General features: G+C 46.6%; 1 long non-coding RNA gene across 1 annotated transcript in view; it reads left to right on the top strand.

Moving 5' to 3' along the window:
- The first annotated feature begins 1082 nt into the window (after positions 1–1082).
- LOC133761771 (uncharacterized) overlaps positions 1083–21025 on the top strand; it is a 43139-nt gene continuing 23196 nt past the window's right edge. Inside the window, exons 1-3 of the long non-coding RNA XR_009866222.1 lie at positions 1083–1265; positions 6566–6629; positions 16411–16533. This is a non-coding gene — a long non-coding RNA (uncharacterized LOC133761771). The remainder of the gene's footprint in view (positions 1266–6565; positions 6630–16410; positions 16534–21025) is intronic.

Raw genomic sequence — 21025 nt, 5'->3', positions numbered from 1 at the left:
TCACAATACCAGACCTCAAGACATACTACAGGCCAGTTATAATCAAAACAGCCTGGTACTGGCACAAAAACAGACGTGAGACCAATGCAGCATAATAGAAGCCCCAGAAACAAATCTACATATCTACACCCACCTTATCTTTGACAAAGGAGCAAAAATCAATTATTGGAGCCAAGACAGTGTCTTCAACAAATGGTGCTGGTAAAATTGGATCTCCACATGCAGAAGCATGAAACAAGACCCCGACCTCACAGCTTACACAAAAATGAACTCAAAATGGATCAGAGACTTATCTATAGTGTGAAACGATCAAATTACTAGAGAATACCAGGGAAACCTGGGGAACCGGCTCCTCTCTGCGAAGCCTCCTCGGGGCCCCACGACTCTCCCCCGCGTCCCGGCCCTGGCAGGGCAGTCACGCTGGCCGCTCAGGCCGCTCCGCCGGCGCTTCCAGAATCAGGCGCTCGGAAAGGCTGAGGGCGGCCGAGCCCGCGCCCGCCGGGGTGCAGGTGCTGGGTGGCGCTCTGGGGGTCTGCGAGCGCGCTCGCCCCGGGGCAGGGCTGCTGCTCCGCGGGTCCCGACGCCGCCGCACACCCGGCCCCTCGGCAGCGCCTCCCCTCGCGACTGGGGGCTCCCGCACCACCCGGCCGCGGCGAGCAGCGCGGGCCCGAGGGCCTCACGCCCTGCCGCTCTAGAGGCCGGGGCCGAACTCAGGGCCCCCGAGGCTCGGCCTCCGCGCTGGGCGCTCCGGGGCGGATCCAGTGAGGGGACTGTCGCGCTCAGGGGCGGACGGTCGGTCGCGCATCTCTGCCCTGGCTGGAGGGGTGAAGGGCGGCGCCAGGCCCAGGGGTTCCAGTCACGGCGCAGCCCACAGCCTCCGAGCGTCAGACCTGGGGAGTCGGGGCTTCCAAAGCTCCACAGAGCCGGGCCCCCGACGCGCCGAAACCCGCGCCCCTGAGAATCCAGGCGCGCGCACGGGCGGCGGCGAGGGGCGTGGCCAGGCGCGCGCTCCGCGTTGGCCGCACGGCGGCGAGGGGCGTGGCCAGTCGCGCGCTCCGCGTTGGCGACTCCTCGCGGCTGGACAGTTGGAAGCGGTGCTGCCTTGAAGAGGGTGAGCGCGGAGCTGCGTGAGGACGGGGGAGAAACTGAGGTGAGAACGGACGGTCTCCGGCAGGAGCGCTCGTGAGGACTGGGCGCCCGCGGCTCCCTGTGTGTGAAGGACGGGGCGCGCCATCGGCGGGAAGCGGTTTCGTCGTGATGGACAGGTAAGGACCCCACGCGAGGGGCGGGGCAGCCGCGAGGCCCACGGGGCGGGGCCTCCTGTTCTGTCGCTCGCGTTCCGGCGCGAGGGAAGAGTGTGGACGATGTCCGTTTGTTTAGCGCTGTGGAAACGCGCGACCGTTGAAAAGTAAAGGACGGCAGTCGGGGTGGGGCTGCAGGGAGGGCTTGGCCAGCGCACGCAGGGCGGCCGGCACTGCAGGTGACGCGGGGCCAGACCGGCCGAGGTGAGCCGAGTCCTGGGCGCTGAGGCGTGCGTGGGATCGGCGGGGGCCGTGCCGGTGTGCGCGCTCACCGGTTTCCAGTCGGGAGAGCAGCGGCTGGCCACTCGCTCTCTTGGTATTCCCAGCTCAGAGACGTGAGGAGACTCTTGGCTTGGGGCAGGAGCTGGAGCGGGAAGGCGGGGAGGACGGGGAAGCAGGCGCTGGGCGGGACGCGGCGCGGGAGTCCGCGGTGCTCTGCTTGCTGGGGACGTTCCTGGAGCTGTCTGCACAGCTCTGGGCTGCAGAAGGGGCCGCCTGCCAGGGGCGCCTGTGGGGCTTCCCCAGGTGGTCTGGGGTCTTCACCTCTCCGGGGGTGTCCTTTCAGGAAGCCTCCCTACATGAACCAGGGGTTTGAATGCCCTGGAGCAATTGATTACTTTGCATAATCGAGTACCCGCCCACCAGGCATCCCTCCACCTCTGGTCATTGGGAGTCCCCTAAAGGATTCCGGGAAAGCAGCGTGGCAGTGACCTTCACTCATAACCAGACTGATGGACGCCCCACAAGTCTTTGAGTTGGGGTAGTAACCATGGGTCTTGGGTTTATTACTAATAAATGGGTTTATATTTGTTAGTATGTGTGCCTAGGAGAGAGGGACCTACCAGATAGCTAGAAGTGGCTTCTTTTTATTATTTAGTTTTTTTTTTTTTTTAACAGGCAGAGTGGACAGTGAGAGAGAGAGACAGAAAGAAAGGTCTTCCTTTTCCGTTGGTTCACCCCCTCAATGGCCGCTGCGGCTGGCACGCTACGGCCGGCGCACCGCACTGATCCGAAGCCAGGAGCCAGGTGCTTCTCCTGGTCTCCCATGCGGGTGCAGGGCCCAAGCCATCCTCCACTGCCTTTCCGGGCCACAGCAGAGAGCTGGACTGGAAGAGGAGCAACCAGGACAGAATCTGGCGCCCTGACTAGAACCCAGGGTGCTGGCGCCGCGGCTCAATAGGCTGATCCTCCACCTGCGGCGCCGGTACTCCGGGTTCTAGTTCTGGTTGGGGCGCAGGATTCTGTCCCAGTTGCTCCTCTTCCAGTCCAGCTCTCTGCTGTAGCCCGGGAAGGCAGTGGAGGATGGCCCAGGTCCTTGGGCCCTGCACCCGCATGGGAGACTAGGAGGAAGCACCTGGCTCCTGGCTTTGGATCGGCACAGTTGCGCCAGCCGTAGCAGCCATTTGGGGGGTGAACCAACAGAAGGAAGACCTTTCTCTCTCTCTCTCTCTCACTCACTCTCCCACTGTCTAACTCTGCCTGTGTTAAAAAAAAAAAAAAAAAAAGAGTGATATTAGGGCGGGAAGCAGGGCCCACAGCTGTCTGAGGCCCATGAAATCCTGTGACCTGGTGCTGCCCAGGCAGCCACAGCTGGGGCTCAGAATTCCATCAAGTTGACAATCTGTGTGGCCTGCAGAGGATGCTATTAATGTCCAAATGGCCCTTGGCAGAAAAGGGGCTCCCAGGCCCTGGGAGGGGGAGCAGGTGTGTCCTAGGAGCGCAGTGATAAAGCCCAGTTTGGAGATCTTGACCCGGCTGAGAGGTAGGAGGCCCAAGGACTGGTGCAGGTTCCCGGGACCTGGTGCAGGTGTGTGTGCCTTCTCCACGGACAGCTTCAGAGCAGCGAGGAGCTGGCTCCTCTGGCTCAGAGTCCCCAGTCCCTCCAGGCTGGGACGTCCCTTCTTCCACTTTAGTAAACAGTAGGCTGTCTCCCAAGGCCTGGTGAAACAGATTGCTGGCACACCTCAGGGAGGTTGCTGCAGCGAGTTTCAGGGCTTCTTTTTCTCAGCTCAGGACAAAAATAAAAAACCAGGAAACAATTTGCAAAGAAGCAGAAACTTCTTTGGTTGGCAAGGGAAAAGAAAAGCATCTGGTCCAAGAGGATGCCAGGCAGAGTGCCCGAACAGGACATTGGATTTCAGGAATTGCCTGGGGTTTTTAAGGCATTACTAGTTTTTCTTGGGTCATCCTATGGGTTGGCCTATTGGACGGTAGGTTTACATACTGTATGTTGATTGGCTTGGGGCTCATGGAGGCAACCGAGGTCTCTTAGAGGCAGCCCGATCCTCCTTAGGGGCTCAGATCCCTCCTCTGCTAGCTCTGGGTGGAAGATTGCAACTAACTTGAAGGTGTGATTTGAAACTGCAAGGTCACACAAGCCCAAGAAGCTGTAGTGGGGGAGGTGCCAGCAGGTCAGGGAAGAAGCTTTTCAGCCACAGCTGGCAGCCTGCTTGTGAAGGACTTTCTACCTATGTCTGCAGAGCCACAGAACCCCAGCCCCCCTGGGCAGCCTCATTTAGGAACTGTTGAACAATATCTCAGATCCAAGAAGAGCCACTCTCCCCACTGAAGAAATGGTGGAGGACAGGGTCCATGCCCATTGCATGTATGTGCGGTGCCCATTTCTGAGTCATGTAGTGCTCACTTCCAGGCAGCCAGCCAGACCTTACATCCCTGGCCTGGTTTCCCTGCCCTCTCTGGGCTGTAGTAAACAGAGAAATGCGAGGAATGCAAGTGGTGCTCAGGTTGAGAAAGGGTGGCTCTGTGTGCTGAGATGCTGTGCACGCCCTGCCAGTTGGCACCGCACCTGCAGCACGTCTTTTCCTTCCAGAGCCCTGTGCTGTCCTGGCTGCTTTTTAGCACCCTGCTCCTTCTGCTCCTCCAATGTCCTCCATACCAAACTGACCTCAGTCCTGCTGCTCAGGTCCGCTGGGATGTGGCTGATAGGGGCCCTCATGCACTGGGTCTGCAGTTCTCACATGACTTTGGTGAGTTTGGGGAGGTCTACTGGGCACTGCACCACAGCACCAAGACCTGCCATCCCCAGCCAGCCTGCCTCCAGCCATAGCTCCTTTGCATGCCTGGTATGGAGCCTGTGTCTTGGAGCAAATGGTAGAGATCTGCTGTCCATTTGGGGTAGGTGGAGGCAGGCTGGGCAGTAGCCCCAGAAAGCCTGGGACTAGCGTGAGGAGTTCTATTTCTGCAGAACAGTGCTCTGGCCTGGTTCCCTTTTCACAGTCAATCTCCAGGCATAACTCCAGATCTGCCTCCTTACCTGGGTGTGGGGTGCAGAAGGTGTTGTATAAAAGTCACGTTTCCTTTGTGTGCTATGGTGCCCTGGTCTTTAGAAATCTGTGATCTCTGGGGTGAGTACTCTCGAAGGCCCACCATGGTTCAGGTCCCAGAAGAGGCACCTGGAGGCCTAGCCTTCAGGGCCCCAGGATGCCACAGGGCAAATAATTAATTAGTGATTTGGACCAGTTTGCGGTGGGCTAGGGGCTTTTTGCCACCTGTGTTTTTCTGGGTGTTGTGAAAGTGTTGGTGCTATAGGATCCCAGTCTCAGTCATCCCCTTCCCCAAAGTATAGACATTCACAGTGATGATCACTCAGCCTGTTCTCTCTCATTTCAGCCCATTACCATGCCAACACTGTGGGATTCCTTGGCTACCGTAAATTGCGTTCTTTGACTGTGGTATTTCTCAGTCTTCATTGCATCATGAACTTCGTCTGTTCCATTCGTTCATCAAGCAAATCATCTGTTACTTTAATACACAGCCCCCTGTCAGAATGCCTGTGTTTGAGGACCTCATGTGTCTAGGGTCAGTGGTGTGGCTGGACATCTCACAGTTCTGGTACTGTGCTCCTGTGGTCCAGAGTGGAATGTTAATGAAAGACAAGGCTGTGGGAGTAGATTGAGCAAGACCTGGCCCACCTCCCTCTCTCCAAGTGAACGCATTGTTTCTTTTGTCCTTTCTATTCTGTGGTGAAGCCTGCAGAGCTTTTTGTTTTTGTTGTTGTATTTTTCAGTTCTAAAGTTTCCATTTGGTTTTTCCTTGTATCTTCTTTTTATTGGCTGTGATTTTGTTTGTTTGTTGAGCTATCCATTTTATTTGTTTAAAGTATGTTTGCAAGTGCTCATTCAAGCATTTTTATCACAGGTTACAGCATCCCTATCATCTCATTTTTAGTGTCGATTTTTTTTCACTCCCTTTGATATATTCCTGGTTCTTGGCATAATGAATTATTTTCTATTCAAATCTATACATGTTTTATTCTTTTGATAACCTGCATCTGATTTGCATCTTACATTTAACTGTTTTGTTGTTGTTGTTATTGTTGTTTTCTGATACTGCTTCAGCTGTGGTGGGAGGAGGCACAGCTTCATTACATCCAGGGCCAGGTAGAAATCCAGGCTCCCCACTTAGCCTCTGTTGACACTCATGATTGGAGGGAGCTCCTCGTTGCCCTTGGGAGGAGACAGGAGTCCCATCTTCCTGTGTGGTCTCCCTGATTGTGCAGTAGTGAGTGGTGTTCCCTGTCCATCTTCAGTATGATGTCTCAGAGTCACATCTCTTCTTGGACAGCACGGAGCAGGGGTCTCTGGGCCTTGTGGTTGCTTCCCAAGGCTGGGAGTCTAGGAACATGCTCAGCCTTTACAGCTGTGGATGTGTATGAGATTGTTTAATAGATACTAGCCAAGGTTTCAGTTGCACTTAGTGGAAAGAATAGGGAAGAGTATATCTAGACCATTTACCCTCTCTGTGTGGGTTGAGAATTGTGTATACAAAGGTGCTTGATAGGAGTAATATTAAGTATAGTACTTTTGGCTGGCGCCGTGGCTTGACAGGCTAATCCTCTGCCTTGCAGTGCCTGCATGCCGGGTTCTAATCCCGGTTGGGGCGCCAGATTCTATCCTGGTTGCCCCTCTTCCAGGCCAGCTCTCTGCTATGGCCCAGGAAGGCAGTGGAGGATGGCCCAAGTCCCTGGGCCCTGCATCCACATGGGAGACCAGGAGAAGCCCCTGGCTCCTGGCTTCGGATCAGCGAGATGCGCCGGCCGCAGTGGCCATTGGAGGGTGAACCAATGGCAAAAAGGAAGACCTTTCTCTCTGTCTTTCTCTCTCACTATCCACTCTGCCTGTCAAAAAAAGAAAAAAAAAGTATAGCACTTTCAATTATCAAATGTCTCCTCCTGTACTCTACTGTGTCGCTGTTATGGGTTAGTACTGCTCAGTAACTTGGGTTACACTGTGCTTCCCTTCCAGCCCAGAAGTTCTGGAGTGCAGCATGTCCTTTGTTCTTCTCTGCAGCCAGGGTACCTAAATCACGGTAAGTCATTGGTTGGTTAATACTTTACGTGCTTAAGTTTTGAGCAAATATTACTCTAGAATTGGTTACGTTTCCTTGGAGAAGAACTTCAGCTGGAATTGAATTCATGACTTTTTTTTTTAAATGACTTGATTTGGGAAGATCACAGGATGGGATGTAAAAATTAAATTGTGGGGGTGATGCTTAAATTTACTCCTATAATATAAAGTTATTGTAAGCACAGTAGATCACAAGAAAATAAATAGCCATGTTAGTAGAGGACTCCTGAATACTGCTACAAAAGTTAAAGTGTGAAGAGTTTAGGGTATTTCATCCCTTCTGTCTCTGTGTCTGTATGTGCTGTGTGTATTTTACAAAGTGGGAGCGTGACTGTACCACCTTGTTTTGAAAATATTTTCCTGTGTCAACAAATAGTATCTGAAGTCATGGGTTTTTAAAAATGATTTATATGTATTTGTAAGTTAAGCAAGTCAAAAAGAGAGACAGAGACAGACCATATGCTGGTTCATTCCCCAAGTGCTTGCAACACCCTGGCTTAGGCCAGAGTGAATTCAGGAGCTTAGATCTCAGTCTGGGTCTCTCATGTGGATGGCAGGGATCTGACAACTTGAACCATCCCATGCTGTCTTCTGAATGTGTGTTAGCAGGAAGCTGGACTAGGAAGTGGAGCCAGGACTCAAACCTGGGCAGTCCACTATGGTATGTGTGTATCCCAAGCAGCGTGTTAACTGCTGTACCGAATGCCTACCCCAAGACGTGCCTACTCATGGTCACGCAAGCAGAATGGCCCAATATGGAGCTTCTCCAGCATAGGTAATAGAATGATACTTGAAACAGACATTTCCATAGGCCCTTGATACTGAGTATTTTACCAACATGTGTATAAATGAAAACTGTCAGGTGAAGGCATGTGCTTATAGCTCTTCCACAGTGCTAGAAGAAAACAATTTGCAAATGAAATGCAGACCTTCAGGGTGAACATAATTCATTCACTCAAGCAATATCTGTTTTGCTGAAATCCAACTTCAGCTGCAAATGTGAAGGAGGCATTTGCTCTTTGGGATTATCTCCATATGCCCCCTGCCCCCTTTTCTCCTGCCAGGTTGCTGTGCTTGCACTGCAGTCAGCTACGGGGTGTGTAGCGCATCATCTGGCTTTCCAGGGGCATGCCCACATGACTTGCATCCTGTCCCTGTGTTCTTTTCTGCTGGTCACTGGCGTATGAGGATTACAGCATGCAGTACTTGATGTCAGTATGGTTCTAAATGCAAATTTTGGCCATCGAGGTAGAGCCTTCACTTGTAAGATGACCCTTATTCAAGACCATGCTGATGGATTTTAAGATCACTCTGGAGATGAAGATTGAACATTGAAAACAGTTCTTTGTTGGATGTCAGATCCCTGAAGACATGTCTTTGGATCCCACCTTGAACAATCCTGTGTAGTGTACAAAGCGTGGCCTATGCATGAGTCTGAGGTTGGATTCCAGGGAGCCACCAGTGCTTTGTGGGTTGGTGAATGCTTCTTTATCTTTCTGAGCCTGAATTTCTGAATCTGTACAATGGAGCAAATGGTCTCTTGAATCTGTTGATTGAACAGGTATAGCTCTCAGGAGTGCCGATTGAAGGATTCTGTTTCTCTCCAAGCAGAGTGCCCACGTGTGCTTTGTTGAAGTCTCCCATCCCCAGGGGGCAGATCACTTGGTGATAGCTTGGCTGACTTCACAGCCTTCTGCTCACTGTGGGTCACTGACAGTTCACCATTTGAAAATTCCATGTATCTAACTGAAAGCTCTATCTGCTTCTCTTACTGGCCAGATGTGTGTCTCTTGGAATGTGAAATGGGAAGAGATAGATTTGTTATGTTTCTACTCTCATCCCTGTCCCTTGTGTTGGGGTGTGCAGGACAGGAGGAGGCACACTCTCTCAGATGTTTCTTGCCTGTGCTTTTTCAGGTTCTGTAGGGATGAGTAGGAGGACAAGGGACAGGGGAATGTCCCTTAATTGACAGCTGTTAAGTCATTCTTGATCACATTTACTGGTTGCCAGGCCAAAGCTACCTGAGTTTGAATTCTGTGGAGGTTGGACTCCCTCATGCACTGTCCCTACTTCTGGAGAAGAAATTAAATTATGATCTATCAGTTTCTTTCAAACCACTCCTCTTTGGATACCCCCAGCTGTTGTCTGTGTGCTCAAGGGGCAGCCCTCTTGGGTGGAGGTCTGAAGGGCAAGAATCTCCATGGGAATATGTGACCCCGAGGATTTACCTCCATGCCAATCTATGGAGTGACAACACTTGTTCTTCTTGCCCGTTTCCTTTCCTCTGTCAAGGTTACTGTAGACAGTGGATTGCTGAGCAGATAGTCACCAGGCACTACAATATGTAAAAGTTCCTGCTCCACACTTTTTTTATTCAGATCCGCTAATCTCTCTTAGATTCCACCGGGGGTAGGGGAAATACTATCCCAAAATTCAATACTTTCCTTTAGGTCAAGAGGCCTAGGGCTTCCCCTCAACCATGTCTGCTTATTTGTGGACTGTGACAGGGACAGGACAGTATAGAGGGGCACGTAGGGTGTTTAGTTGGAAGATCTTTGTATGTAGCTTCTTAATGCATGAGCTAACCTCGCCCTATTTGCTGACTTTTTTTTTTTTTTTAAACTTCTTCATCTGTAGATGTAAGATCTTATTTGCAGGGGCCAGTGCTGTGGCACAGCGGGTTAAAGCCCTGGCCTGAAGCACCGGCATCCCATATGGGTGCCAGTTCTAGTCCTGGCTGCTCCTCTTCCCATCCAGTTCTCTGCTATCGCCTGGGAAAGCAGTAGAAGATGGCTCAAGTCCTTGGGCCTTTATACCCATGTGGGAGTCCCAGAAGAGGCTCCTGGCTTCGGATCGGTGCACTCTCCAGTCATTGCGGCCATCTGGGGAGTGAAGCAGTGGATGTAAGACCTCTCTCTGTCTGTACCTCTCTCTGTAACTCTGTCTTTCAAATAAATAAAATAAATCTAAAAACAAAAAGAAAAAGAAATCATTCTTTAAAAAAAAAAAGGATCCTGTTTACAAATGATGGGATGCTTGGAAAGTCCCACTCAACATCCTCTTAAACCTTACAGGTTGATGTGGTATTTTTTTTTTTTTTTTGACAGGCAAAGTTAGACAGTGAGAGAGAGAGAGAGACAGAGATAAACTTCTTCCTTTTGTTGGTTCACACCCCAAATGGCCACTATGGCTGGCGCGCTGTGCCAATCTGAAGTCCAGAGCCAGGTGCTTCTTTCTGGTCTCCCATGCAGGTGCAGGGCCCAAGCACTTGGACCATCCTCTACTGCCTTTCCGGGCTACAGCAGAGAGCTGGACTGGAAGAGGAGAAACCAGGACAGAACCGGTGCCCCAACTGGGACTCGAACCTGGAGTGCTGGCACTGCAGGTTGAGGATTCGCCTAGTGAGCTGCAGGTCCGACCTAAGGCTAATGTATTAAAGGTGATAATTTCCAACTCATTTATTTGTAAGACTTTTGATGCATGAAACTAAATTGACTGTCATGTAAGATAGAATTTTGGCCTCCCCGATCTACACTGATGTTGAAAATTACAAATATTTTTTATTTATTTCTTTATTTATTTTTGACAGGCAGAGTGGATAGTGAGAGAGAGAGAGACAGAGAGAAAGGTCTTCCTTTTTGCCGTTTGTTCACCCTCCAATAGCCGCTGCAGCCAGTACATCTCGCTGATCCGAAGCCAGGAGCCAGGTGCTTCTCCTGGTCTGCCATGCGGATGCAGGGCCCAAGGACTTGGGCCATCCTCCACTGCCTTCCTGGGCCATAGCAGAGAGCTGGCCTGGAAGAGGGGCAACTGGGATAGAATCCGGCGCCCCAACCGGGACTAGAACCCGGTGTGCCGGCGCCGCAAGGTGGAGGATTAGCCTGTTAAGCCACGGCGCCAGCGGAAAATTACAAATATTTTATGAAAACATGACAAAGTTCGCTAGGGGACTGTAGGGCCTGAAGTCCTCTAGAAGTGTCTTCCTGCATCTGTCACCAGGCTCAGCGCTCTCCCATGTCGTGTCTGCATAGCTGGAGTCTCAGTATTTCTGAAGCTGCACTGGAGTTGAGCCTGACTGGGTGAGAAGGAGGAGTGTGCAGGATGGTGTTGGGGATGAGGACCATGTCCTTTTTTCCTTGTTCACGCTGTCTTTCCCTATTGGGCTGGAAGGGGCCAGGTTCTCTTTACATCCACTTCCTGAGTGGCCAGGGCTTCTATATCAGATCCTTTGCAGCTCAGGCTCATTGCAAGCAAGGAGATGGTGCTTGTGTGTATTGTATGAGGAGACATTGTCCTGTCAGAGAGGAGAGACAGGCTAGGAAGCATTTCCCATGTGACTCAGCGGTGGCAGGTGTAACTGTAGACTAGCTTCCTTCCACCAGACCGCATTTTCACAACTCCAGCAGCATCAGGCAGTTTGGCAAGGCTGTGCCAGGACGATGTGGGGCACTGTCAGGACTCTCAGTGCTGCTTCTTCCCTGCTGCTGACTAAAGGAATAGATCCTGGGGCCTCAGCTTTCTGTTAAATAAAATTCGTCTTCTGATTTCAGTTATTACCAGTTTAGCATGATTGCTAAAAGAATACTTGGATGTTTTACTTCTGAAAAGCCATGCAAAACTCAGTTTGCCATGCAATGATTTACAAATTCCTCACAGTAAGTGCTTTCAAATGATGTAGTGAGCTTTAAAAATGTCTAAAGCCAATCTGGTCTTGTCTAAGTAAATCAGCACCTCTGGGGGCTGTGGCTCAATGCTGTGTGTTGTTAAAGTGTTCACATGGCATTGCAATTCTCCTTATTAAAAACCTCTGCAAAGAAATACTGCAGAAATAATATGTGCTGTCCACGAAGTAGTCTATTTTTCAAAAGATTTACTTATTTATTTATTTATTTATTTGAAAGTCAGAGTTACAGAAAGCGAGAGAAGAGAGACAGAGGGAGATCTTACATCTGCTGGTTCACTCCTCAAATGGCTGCAATGCCTGAGACTGGGACAGGCCAAAGCCAGGAGTCAGGAACTTCATTTAGGTCTCCCACATGGTGACAGAGTCCCAATATTTGGACCACATTGTACTGCTTTCCCAGGCATATGAGAAGGGAACTGTATCAGAAATAGAGCAGCTGGGACTCAAACCCATGCCTTATGGGAGGCTGGTGCTTCACACTGTAGCTTGACCTGCTATGCCACAATGCCCTCCCTGGAGTGAATCATTTTTTAAACATACACATATGAATTGTAGACCATGAAGTACGTATATGATGTGTTGATCCATTTATATGTTGTGGAATGTTCATATCAAGCTAAGCATATCTGTATCCTTAAAGATTTCTCATTTATTTGGGGGTGGAAAATGTTTAGGTTTCAGAAACACATAGTGGGCTATCACTATCTACAGCCACCCTACTGTGCAGTAGGGTGGCAGAGCTTCTCTCTCCTCTCCTCTAACTTACTACCTGTTGAGCAACCTTTCCCCACTGCTGCTTCCCCTCTACTAACCTCAGCCTCCGGTAGCCAGCCTTCTTTCCTCAGATATGAACTGAAGTGTTGTAGAGTCCACATTTGAGTTACATCATGTATCAGGTATACTGATTTACATCATGTTACATCATGTGTGTATAGGTATACTGACTGCATTTCCCTTGGGTGTGTACCACATAGTAGGATTTCTGCCTCCCTGTACAGTGGTTCTATTTATAATCACTTGAGGAACTTCCATAATGTTTTCATAATGACTGTACTAACTTGACTCCTCAGCAACAGTTTGTACGTGTTCCTTTTTTTTGTTTGTTTGCCATATCCTCACCACAACTGGTTGTTGCTGTCTTTTTGATAGTAGCCAATGTAAGTGGACTGAAGTGGCAGCTCCCTGCCGTTTGATTTGCTTTGCCTTCATGACTAGTGATGCTGAATTTTTTTTCATATACCTGTTGGCTGTTTGTAAGTCTTCTTCTGAGAAGTCTCTATTTCCTTTTTGTTTTTGCTGTTGAGTTGTTTGCATCTTATATATGTTGGATAGTAACCCTTTATCAGATGTGTAGTTTGAAAATACTTTCTAGCCTTGTGTAGTTTTTCTCTTCAGGCTGTTGATTGTTGCATTTACTTTTTAGTTTGATGTGATCCCATTTTTCTGTTTTTGCTTTTGTTTCATTTGCTTTTGGGGTCATATCCAACAAATCCTTGTGCACTGCAGTATCCCATAGCATGTCACTTTGGTGTTCTTCTAATAGTTTCTTATTTTCAGGACTTACACTTCAGTCTCTAGTGCATTTTTCATTGATTTCTAACGTGATGGGAGACAAGGGAGTCCAGTATGGTTCTGCCTGTCAATAACTTGTCCTCCCAGATTTTATTAAAGTGATGGCTTCTGCCTGTGTATGCTGTTAGCACATTTGTTAAATCTATACCATGAAAAGCATTTACCGAATCAAATAGGTCCCAATCAAAATTTCAATGGCATTCTTCTCAGATCTAGAAAAAATATGCTAAAATTCATATGGAAACACAAGAGACCCCAGATAGCTAAAGTCATCTGAAACAACAGAACAAAACTGGAGGCGTCACAATACCAGGTTTGAAGACATACGACAGGGCAGTTATAATCAAACGGGCTGGTACTGGCACCAAATAGGCATGATTTTGCTTCTCCTGTCCTCTGAGAAATCCTGTGATCCTTCTTTTAACTCCTTTCTAGGTACTTCATCAATCTCTTTGTCTTCACACTCTAATATTGAAGTGTTGCTGTGTTCCTTTGAGGGAGTCATGTTGTCTTCCTTGCTATCATTTCTAGTATTTCAGCTTTTACTTTTAGGCATTTGTGGAAACACTTGTTAGTTTTCTCCACTGATACATTTTATCTTTGACCTATGCCTCTGTAGCTTAGTGGAGTGTCTGCCCCTGGTCAGTGTTCCAGGATGAGGCAAGAATCTCAGGTGACATGCACATTGGCATGATAGATCTCTTCTGTTGTCAGCAGGGGGAGAGTGTGATTCCATTCGCTAGTGTAATCACAACCTCACCTTTTCTCTTCCACGGTGGTCAGTGCCTGATTCAAGTCTACCCTGGGTACAACCCTCATGCATGCTGGCACATGAACTATAGACAGGATCTGTGCAGTCTTCAGTGGAAGCATGATCCCTCTGCATTGACCTTCCATGGGCAGTTAGGGAGCTCTGAGCTTCTGATGCCAGACTCAGTGATTTCCCAGAGACCCAGCAACCCTGCCCCACACCCTACTGTGAAGTCACAGATCTCCTACAGTCACAGTGACCAATGCTCTTATATTCATGGGTTTCAGAGAATCCCTTCTCAGTCCCATGATCCTGTACTGTCCACAGAGAGAGCACAGGCATTCCAGAATCAACTACCTACAGGTGCTCTGCCTTGGCAGTTTGAACCCCAGAGCCTGTGATAGGTAAGAGGATGTGAGCAGCTCAAGGTCCTATTTGGCTGCCCTCCTCAACCCTCTTGGCCACACTCAAATTTAGTGGGAAATGCAGATTTTCCCTTGTAGAATCCTCTGGTCGCGCCCTCGTGAGCCTTCACAGGTGTCAGTATGGTGCCTTCTTCTCACCAGATGCAGGGTGCCCTTATGGGGGGTTGGGGAGAAAGAAATGTGCTTTTCCATGTGGATTTGGTGGTTTCATGGGGCCAGTGCTGTGGCGTAGCGGGTAAAACTGCCACCTGCAGTGCTGGCATCCCATATGGGTACCAGTTTGAGTCCTGGCTGCTCCACTTCCCATCCATCTCTCTGCTATGGCTTGGGAAAGCAGTAGAAGATGGCCCTAGTCCTTGGGCCCCTGCACCCATGTGGGAGACATGGAAGAAGCTCCTGGCTCCTGATCTTCGCAGCTCTAGTCATTGTGGCCAGTTGAGGAGTGATCCAGTGGATGAAGACCTCTCCTTCTCCCTGCCTCTCCTTCTTTCTCTATGTAACTCTGAATTTCAAGTACATAAATAAATCTTTAAAAATGAAAAGAAAAAAAAATTGATGGTTTCAGGTCTTCAGTTTAGGTCCTTGATTCATGGTTTGATTTTTGTATAGGATATAAGGTTGGTATCTTGTTTCACACTTCTACATTGAGAAATCCATCTTCCCATCACCATGTGTTGAAGAGATTTTCCTTTATCCAGGGAATGATTTTAGCTCATTTTCCAGTGATTGCTTGGTTATAGATACATGGGTTAATTTCTGTTGTATTCCATTAGTCTATGTTTCTGTTTTTGGGCCAGTACCAGAATGTTTTGATTATAACATCCCAGTATTATGTTTGAAATCTGATATTGTGGTATCTCTTGTTTTGATTTATTGCTTAAGATTGCTTTAGCTATTGGGGTCACAAGTGTTTCCATCTTTTTTTTTTTTTGCTTTGTGAAGAATGTCTTTGAAATTTTGATTGGGATCTCATTGAATCAGTAAATTGCTTTGTGTAGTGTAGACATTTTGATGACATTAATTCTTCCAATCTATTAATCTGAAATATTTTTTTCCATTTTTGATGTCTGCTTCTGCTACTTTCATTAATTTTTTAAATAATTTTCCTTGTATAACTTCACGGTATAATTTTCATTTTTCCTATTCTTGGGAAAACTTATTCCCTTATATTTAATTTTTGGTAGCTAATGTGAAAAGGGGTGTATTGTTTTTATATGCTAAATTTTCCAAATTATTTTATCAGTTCTAATTGTCTTTTCATGGATTCTTTTGTTTCTTCTTCAGAAAGGATCATGCCATCTGCAAACACTGATAATTTGACTTCCTGCTTTCCAATTTATATCCATTTTATTTCTTGTCCTTGTCTAACATGTCTGGGTAAAATTTCCAGAACTATATTGAATAATACAGTCCACGTGGCTCCAAAATTAACCCATTCAATATGTTTCTTATTGTGGGTTTGTCATACATTTCCTTTATTGTGTTGTGATATGTTGCTTCTGTCTCCAATTTTTAGATTTTTTTTTTCAGGAAAGAAGGTTGTATTTCATCAAATGCTTTCTCAACTTCCATCATATCATTTTTAGGATGTGATGTATCATATTTATTGATTTGAGTATGTTGAATGATCCCTGCATCCTGGGATAAAGCCACTAGGTCAGGGTGGATGATCTTTTGATGTGTTGATGGATTTGATTTGCTAGTATTTTGTTCAGGATTGTTGCATCTATGTTCATCAGGGATATTGATCTCCAGTTCAACGTTTATTGACTAGAGAGAATATAAAACTGTTAAGCACAGTCAGAATAAGATAATAAAGTATGTTGCCAGGCAGCATTATGGGGTCATTTGAGGTTAATGTTTATTTAAAATACTACTAGTCCGCAAGTTCAAATGTTTTATGGAAGCCACATTCTACCACTAGTGTGCAGTCATGGAGTAGGCAGAGAAAACTGTATATTGTCTGGACTATAGCCAGCCATGGACTACCTCAAAGCAACACAGGAGCAAAGGCAATGGAGTGAAGTGTTTACAAGGGACCCATTATAATTATTGATCATGGAATTTGAATGGAGTGACAAACATGTGGATGTGAGTGGGCGAGGGAGTGCAAGGGCAGTAGAATCAATGATGTAAATGTCGCTGTGGAGAAAATTGTTGCAGTTGGGGTACTGGGGGTATGAGCTATCAACAGATGATCTTTAGAGAATAACACATTTGAAAGAGACTATGGGAAGGTTGCAGTTCTCTGTTTTTGTAATGACAAGTTAAAGATTTTGACCAATGGCTAAAAGACTACATCACTGGACAGGATATTTTGAAAATATCAGAAGCCAAGTATTGGAAAGACCTATGGAATATTGAAGTTGCTGGGACGTCTGACTGATAGAGCGGTGATGAACAAGGAGGAGGTATTGCTGCAACATCTAGAGTGGTAAGTAGTAGACGGTCTGTAATAGGTGAGTTAAAATCGAATATTTTGGGGGAGTAGAGGGGAATGGTCTGGAAGTAGTGTTCAGGAGTGAGGACTCCCCTCTGTCATTTATAGCCAAGAGATAAGGAGGATATGGAAGTTAACAGGTGTATCTGAGAGAGCTCCAGGTGAGGCAGTGTTATCAAGTGAGGGACAGAGGTCAGTTACTCTCTATATGTTGTGAGGTCATATTGTTATAAATGTCTGTATTAATGATCACTACACATTTTTTTATCCACAGTTCCCAATTGTCCCTCATGATGATTTTGCCTTTAAATCTATTTTTGTCTGATGATAGTTGTCCTCCTGGCTTTTTTTTTTCTTGGTTCATATTTACCTTATTCCATTCCTTTGTTTTTATTTGTCCTACCCTTTTTTGAAACTTGTCTCTTCCAGACTGTGTATTGCTAGGTCGTATATTTTAATTCAGTGTGAGAATTGTTTTTCTAGGAATGAATCACTTTCATGTTAGAGCTTTGTATTCCACTTTAGTTGGTATTTTTTTCTTTTTTATTTCTTCGAACAGATCATTTTTTTCCCTATGATTTTGAAAGACATGCACCTTCTTCTGGGTCTCCCATGTGGGTGTAGGGGCTCAAGGAGTTGGACCATCTTCTGCTTTGCCAGGCCATAGCAGAGAGCTGGATTGGAAGAGGAGCAGTCGGGTCTAGAACTGGAACCCATATGGGATGCCGGCACTTCAGGCCGGGCCTTTAACCAACTGTTAAACTGTTAAACTGGCCATTCACCAGCCCCATCATTCTTACTCTTATATTTCATAGCATTTCTTAACTGTTTCTGTTTAATAAATTAGTACTCCAAGAGTATTCTCTAAGAGGGTATTTATGATAATCTACTCAGACTCGGAGGTCTGGGAATATAGTTATTGTGTTCTAACAGTTAACATAGTCCTAACAGTCCTAACATAGAATTTTAGAGTTAACATTTCTTTTTTCAGTGTTTTGAAAAGGCTACAGAATTGTTTTCCTGCTTCTGATGGTTCTCTTGAAAACCCTGATAGCATTCTGAATCTCATTCTTTATGGGTGAGCTACTCTTTGAAAGCTTGTCAAGTTTTTTTTCCTTTGCTTAGTCAACATGATTAAGAATTCTTCTTCAATTCCATTGAAGTATCGCTGAGTATTCATATTTCCCTCTCAACCCTATTTATCACTCCACAGTCATTTCAAGATTTACCTTTCTTTTGGAAGATCTTACCTGTTTTTTCATAGTTCAGCTTCTTTCCCTTCAATACTTGTTTTAAAGATTTTATTTATTTATTTGAGAGGTAGAGTTATAGATAGAGAAAAGCAGAGACAGAGAAAGGTATTCCTATCTGCTGGTTCACTCCAGAAATAGCTGCAATGACCATAGCTGGGTCCATCTAGAGCAAGGAGCCAGGAGCCTCTTCCAGGTCTCGCACATGGGTTTAGGAGCGCAAGCACTTGGGCCATCTTCTGCTTTCCAAGGCCATAGCTAGAGCTGGATTGTCAGAGGAGCAGCCCAGACATGAACCAGCGCTCATATGGTATAAGCCGCAGGAGGAGGCTTAGCCTACTATACCACAACACCAGTGCCTCCAATGCGTTTTTTAAAATAATTTTTATAAAGATTAATTTATGTGAAAAGCAGAGAGAGAGAGGGAGAGGGAGAGAGAGAGAGAGAAAGAGGCCAGAATGAGGCCAGGAGTCATGAACTCCATCCTGATCTCCTATAAAGGGTGGCAGGGAACCAAGTACTTGGGCCATCATAACCTGCCTTCCAGGGTGCATTAGCAAGAAGCTAGATCCAAAGTAGAGTAACCAGGACTTGAACCATTGCTCTGATATGGGATGCCAGAGTCACAAGCAGTGGTTTAACCCACTACACCACAATCATGGTTCCGATTTTAAAAATGGAAAAGGAGGGACAGAGCGAGAGAAAGAGAGAAAGAAAGAAACAGATTAAGAAAGAAACAGAAGGAGAGAGAAAGAAAGAAAAAGGAAAGAAAGGAAGGAAGGAAAAGAAGGAAGGAAGGTAGGTAGGTAGATGAATCAATCTCCCATCCACTGGTTCATTTTCCAGGTCAAATCCAGGAAGTGGATGCGCAATGAAGGTCTCCCTTTTAGATGTTGAGCTTCCAAGTACTTTAATCATTACCTGCTGCCTTCCAAGGTGTGCATTAGCAGGAAGCTCTATTGGAATAAGAGTAGCTGGGACTTGAACAAGGGACCCTGATGTGGGATGCAGGCATCCCAAGCAGCAGCTTAATGGCTGTGACAATGGCTACTCCTCCTCTATTTTCTCTCTTGTTAGGATTCCTATTATAAGAAGGTTGTCATTATTATGTCTCCTGTATTTCTTTTGTATTTTTCATCTATTCTTTCTTCCAAATGCTTTTGAAAAGTACCTTGACCTAATATTGGTCTATGTCCATTTTCCTATGTATCTTATCTAATTTATAAGTAGGTTTTGAATATATAATAATCCTACTACTTTGTTTTTTACAATTGTACATGATTCATCACTTCATTCTATGACTTGAGTTTTGCTAGTCTTGTCATCTAGGAAGATATCTTAATTTATTCCCTTTCTGGTTGTCTAGTTATTTTATATATAAAATCTTTTCTCCCTTCTCTACCAAGTCATAACCACTTTCTGATTCTCTAGGGGTTTCTTCTGCTGTTTGTCTAAAGATTTCTTTACTTATTTGAAAGCAGAGTTAGAGAGAGAGAGAGTCAGAGGAAGAGACAGAAAGAGAGAGTGATCTTCCATCTGCTGCTCCACTCCCCAGATGGCTCAGATGGCTGGAGCTGGGCTGGTCCGAAGTCAGGAGCCAGGAGTTTCTTCTTGGCCTCGCACTTGGGTGCAAGGGGCCCAAGGATTTGGACCATCCTCTGCTGCTTTAGCAGGCACATTAGCAGGGTCCAGGATCTGAAGTGGAGCAGCTGGGACTAGAATTGGCACCCATTTGGGATGCTGGCATTGGCGGTGGCACTTTATTGGCTATGTCACAGCAAAGGCCCCTTGTTTTCCTTTTTACACCCACTCATCACTTCTGTTGCATCTTTGAGTTTGGATTTTTGGAAGTAAGACTGTGCCACTTTGCTTTCATTTCAGGGGCCCTGACATGACCCCCCCCCCCTTTTAGATTTATTCATTCCTTTGAAAGTCTCTAAGTTATGCACAGAGAGAAGGAGAGGCAGAGAGAGTCTTCCATCTGCTGGTTTGCTCCCCAATTGGCTGTAATGGCCTGAGTTGGGCTGATCCAAGGCCAGGAGCCAGGCACTTCTTCCCAGTCTCCCACATGAGTACAGGGGCCCAAGGACTTGGGCCACCTTCTGCTGCTTTCCCTGGCCATAGCAGAGAGCAGGACTGGAAGTAGAGCAGCCAAGACTCACACCCACGCCCATATGGATTGCCGGTACTGCAGGCAATGTATTTACCCACTATGCCACAGCACTGACCCCTGATACATCCCTTTTCTGACTCAGCCCTCACCAGGGTTTGCTTAAACTTTGCTTCCAGTGAACTAGAGCAGGAGATATTCTCTTTAAGTAATCATAGTAGTTGTCTGGAAATTAAGATGTTCAATCTAAGAAAATATAGCAGGACATAAATGCAAAAGACAGATCAAGCCATGCACATTCGTGAAAAACAAACTGGGCATTTTATTGAAACAGTGAAATTTGTTTTGAACAGGCTTGTATTGAATTTTTATAGTCACTTAGGAGTCTTCTTAATCCTGGGAGTGAAACAAGAAAATATTATTACAAATTGCTAAGAAACACATTTGTGGGATATAGGTAAAGCATAGGGAACCTAAGAGAGCCTTCAGAACTCACAAGGCAATCTTAGTAAAATCAGTTTGTAATCCATTTTCATGAAAGTCATATTAAGGGACAGAATGTCTTCCAGGACAAAAAACAAACAAACAAACAAACAAACAAAAACAAACGAAAGAGCACGGTTTGACAAAAGCTAATTACTTACCAGGTAGTATTTTTAAAAATACATTTGAAAGAGTAGAGGGAGGTTGGGAGAGAAGAGAGGGGGGAAGAGAGTGAGAGAGTGAGAGCGAGAGAGAGGAAGAGAGCGAGAGAGAGTGTGAGAGGAAGAGAGATCTTCCATCTGCTTGTTCACTCTCCAAATGCCAGCAATGATTATGCCAGAAGACTGGAACTCAATCATCCAGCTGAGTGACAAGGATTCAAATACTTCAGCCATCTGTTGCTGTCTCCTAAGGTGTTTATTAGCAGGAAGCTGGATCAGAACTGGAGGTGGGACTCAAATTCAGACACTTTAATATGAGATTTGAGTGTCTCAAGTGGCATCTTAGTCACTGTTCATGCCCAACCCATTCCACAGTATTCTTATCTCTAAAGTTAAAACATGGCTTCAGAATTAACAATGGTTGTTATTTCTGGGGGTAGAATTCATTTCCAGTGTTCTACAGCAAGGATGCACAGCTTTTG

The sequence above is a fragment of the Lepus europaeus genome, chromosome 6 (assembly GCF_033115175.1).
Source record: "Lepus europaeus isolate LE1 chromosome 6, mLepTim1.pri, whole genome shotgun sequence".
Classification (NCBI taxonomy): Eukaryota; Metazoa; Chordata; class Mammalia; order Lagomorpha; family Leporidae; genus Lepus; species Lepus europaeus.
Note: the sequence above shows the minus strand (reverse complement) of the source record. Positions and strands in the feature narration are given on the sequence as shown.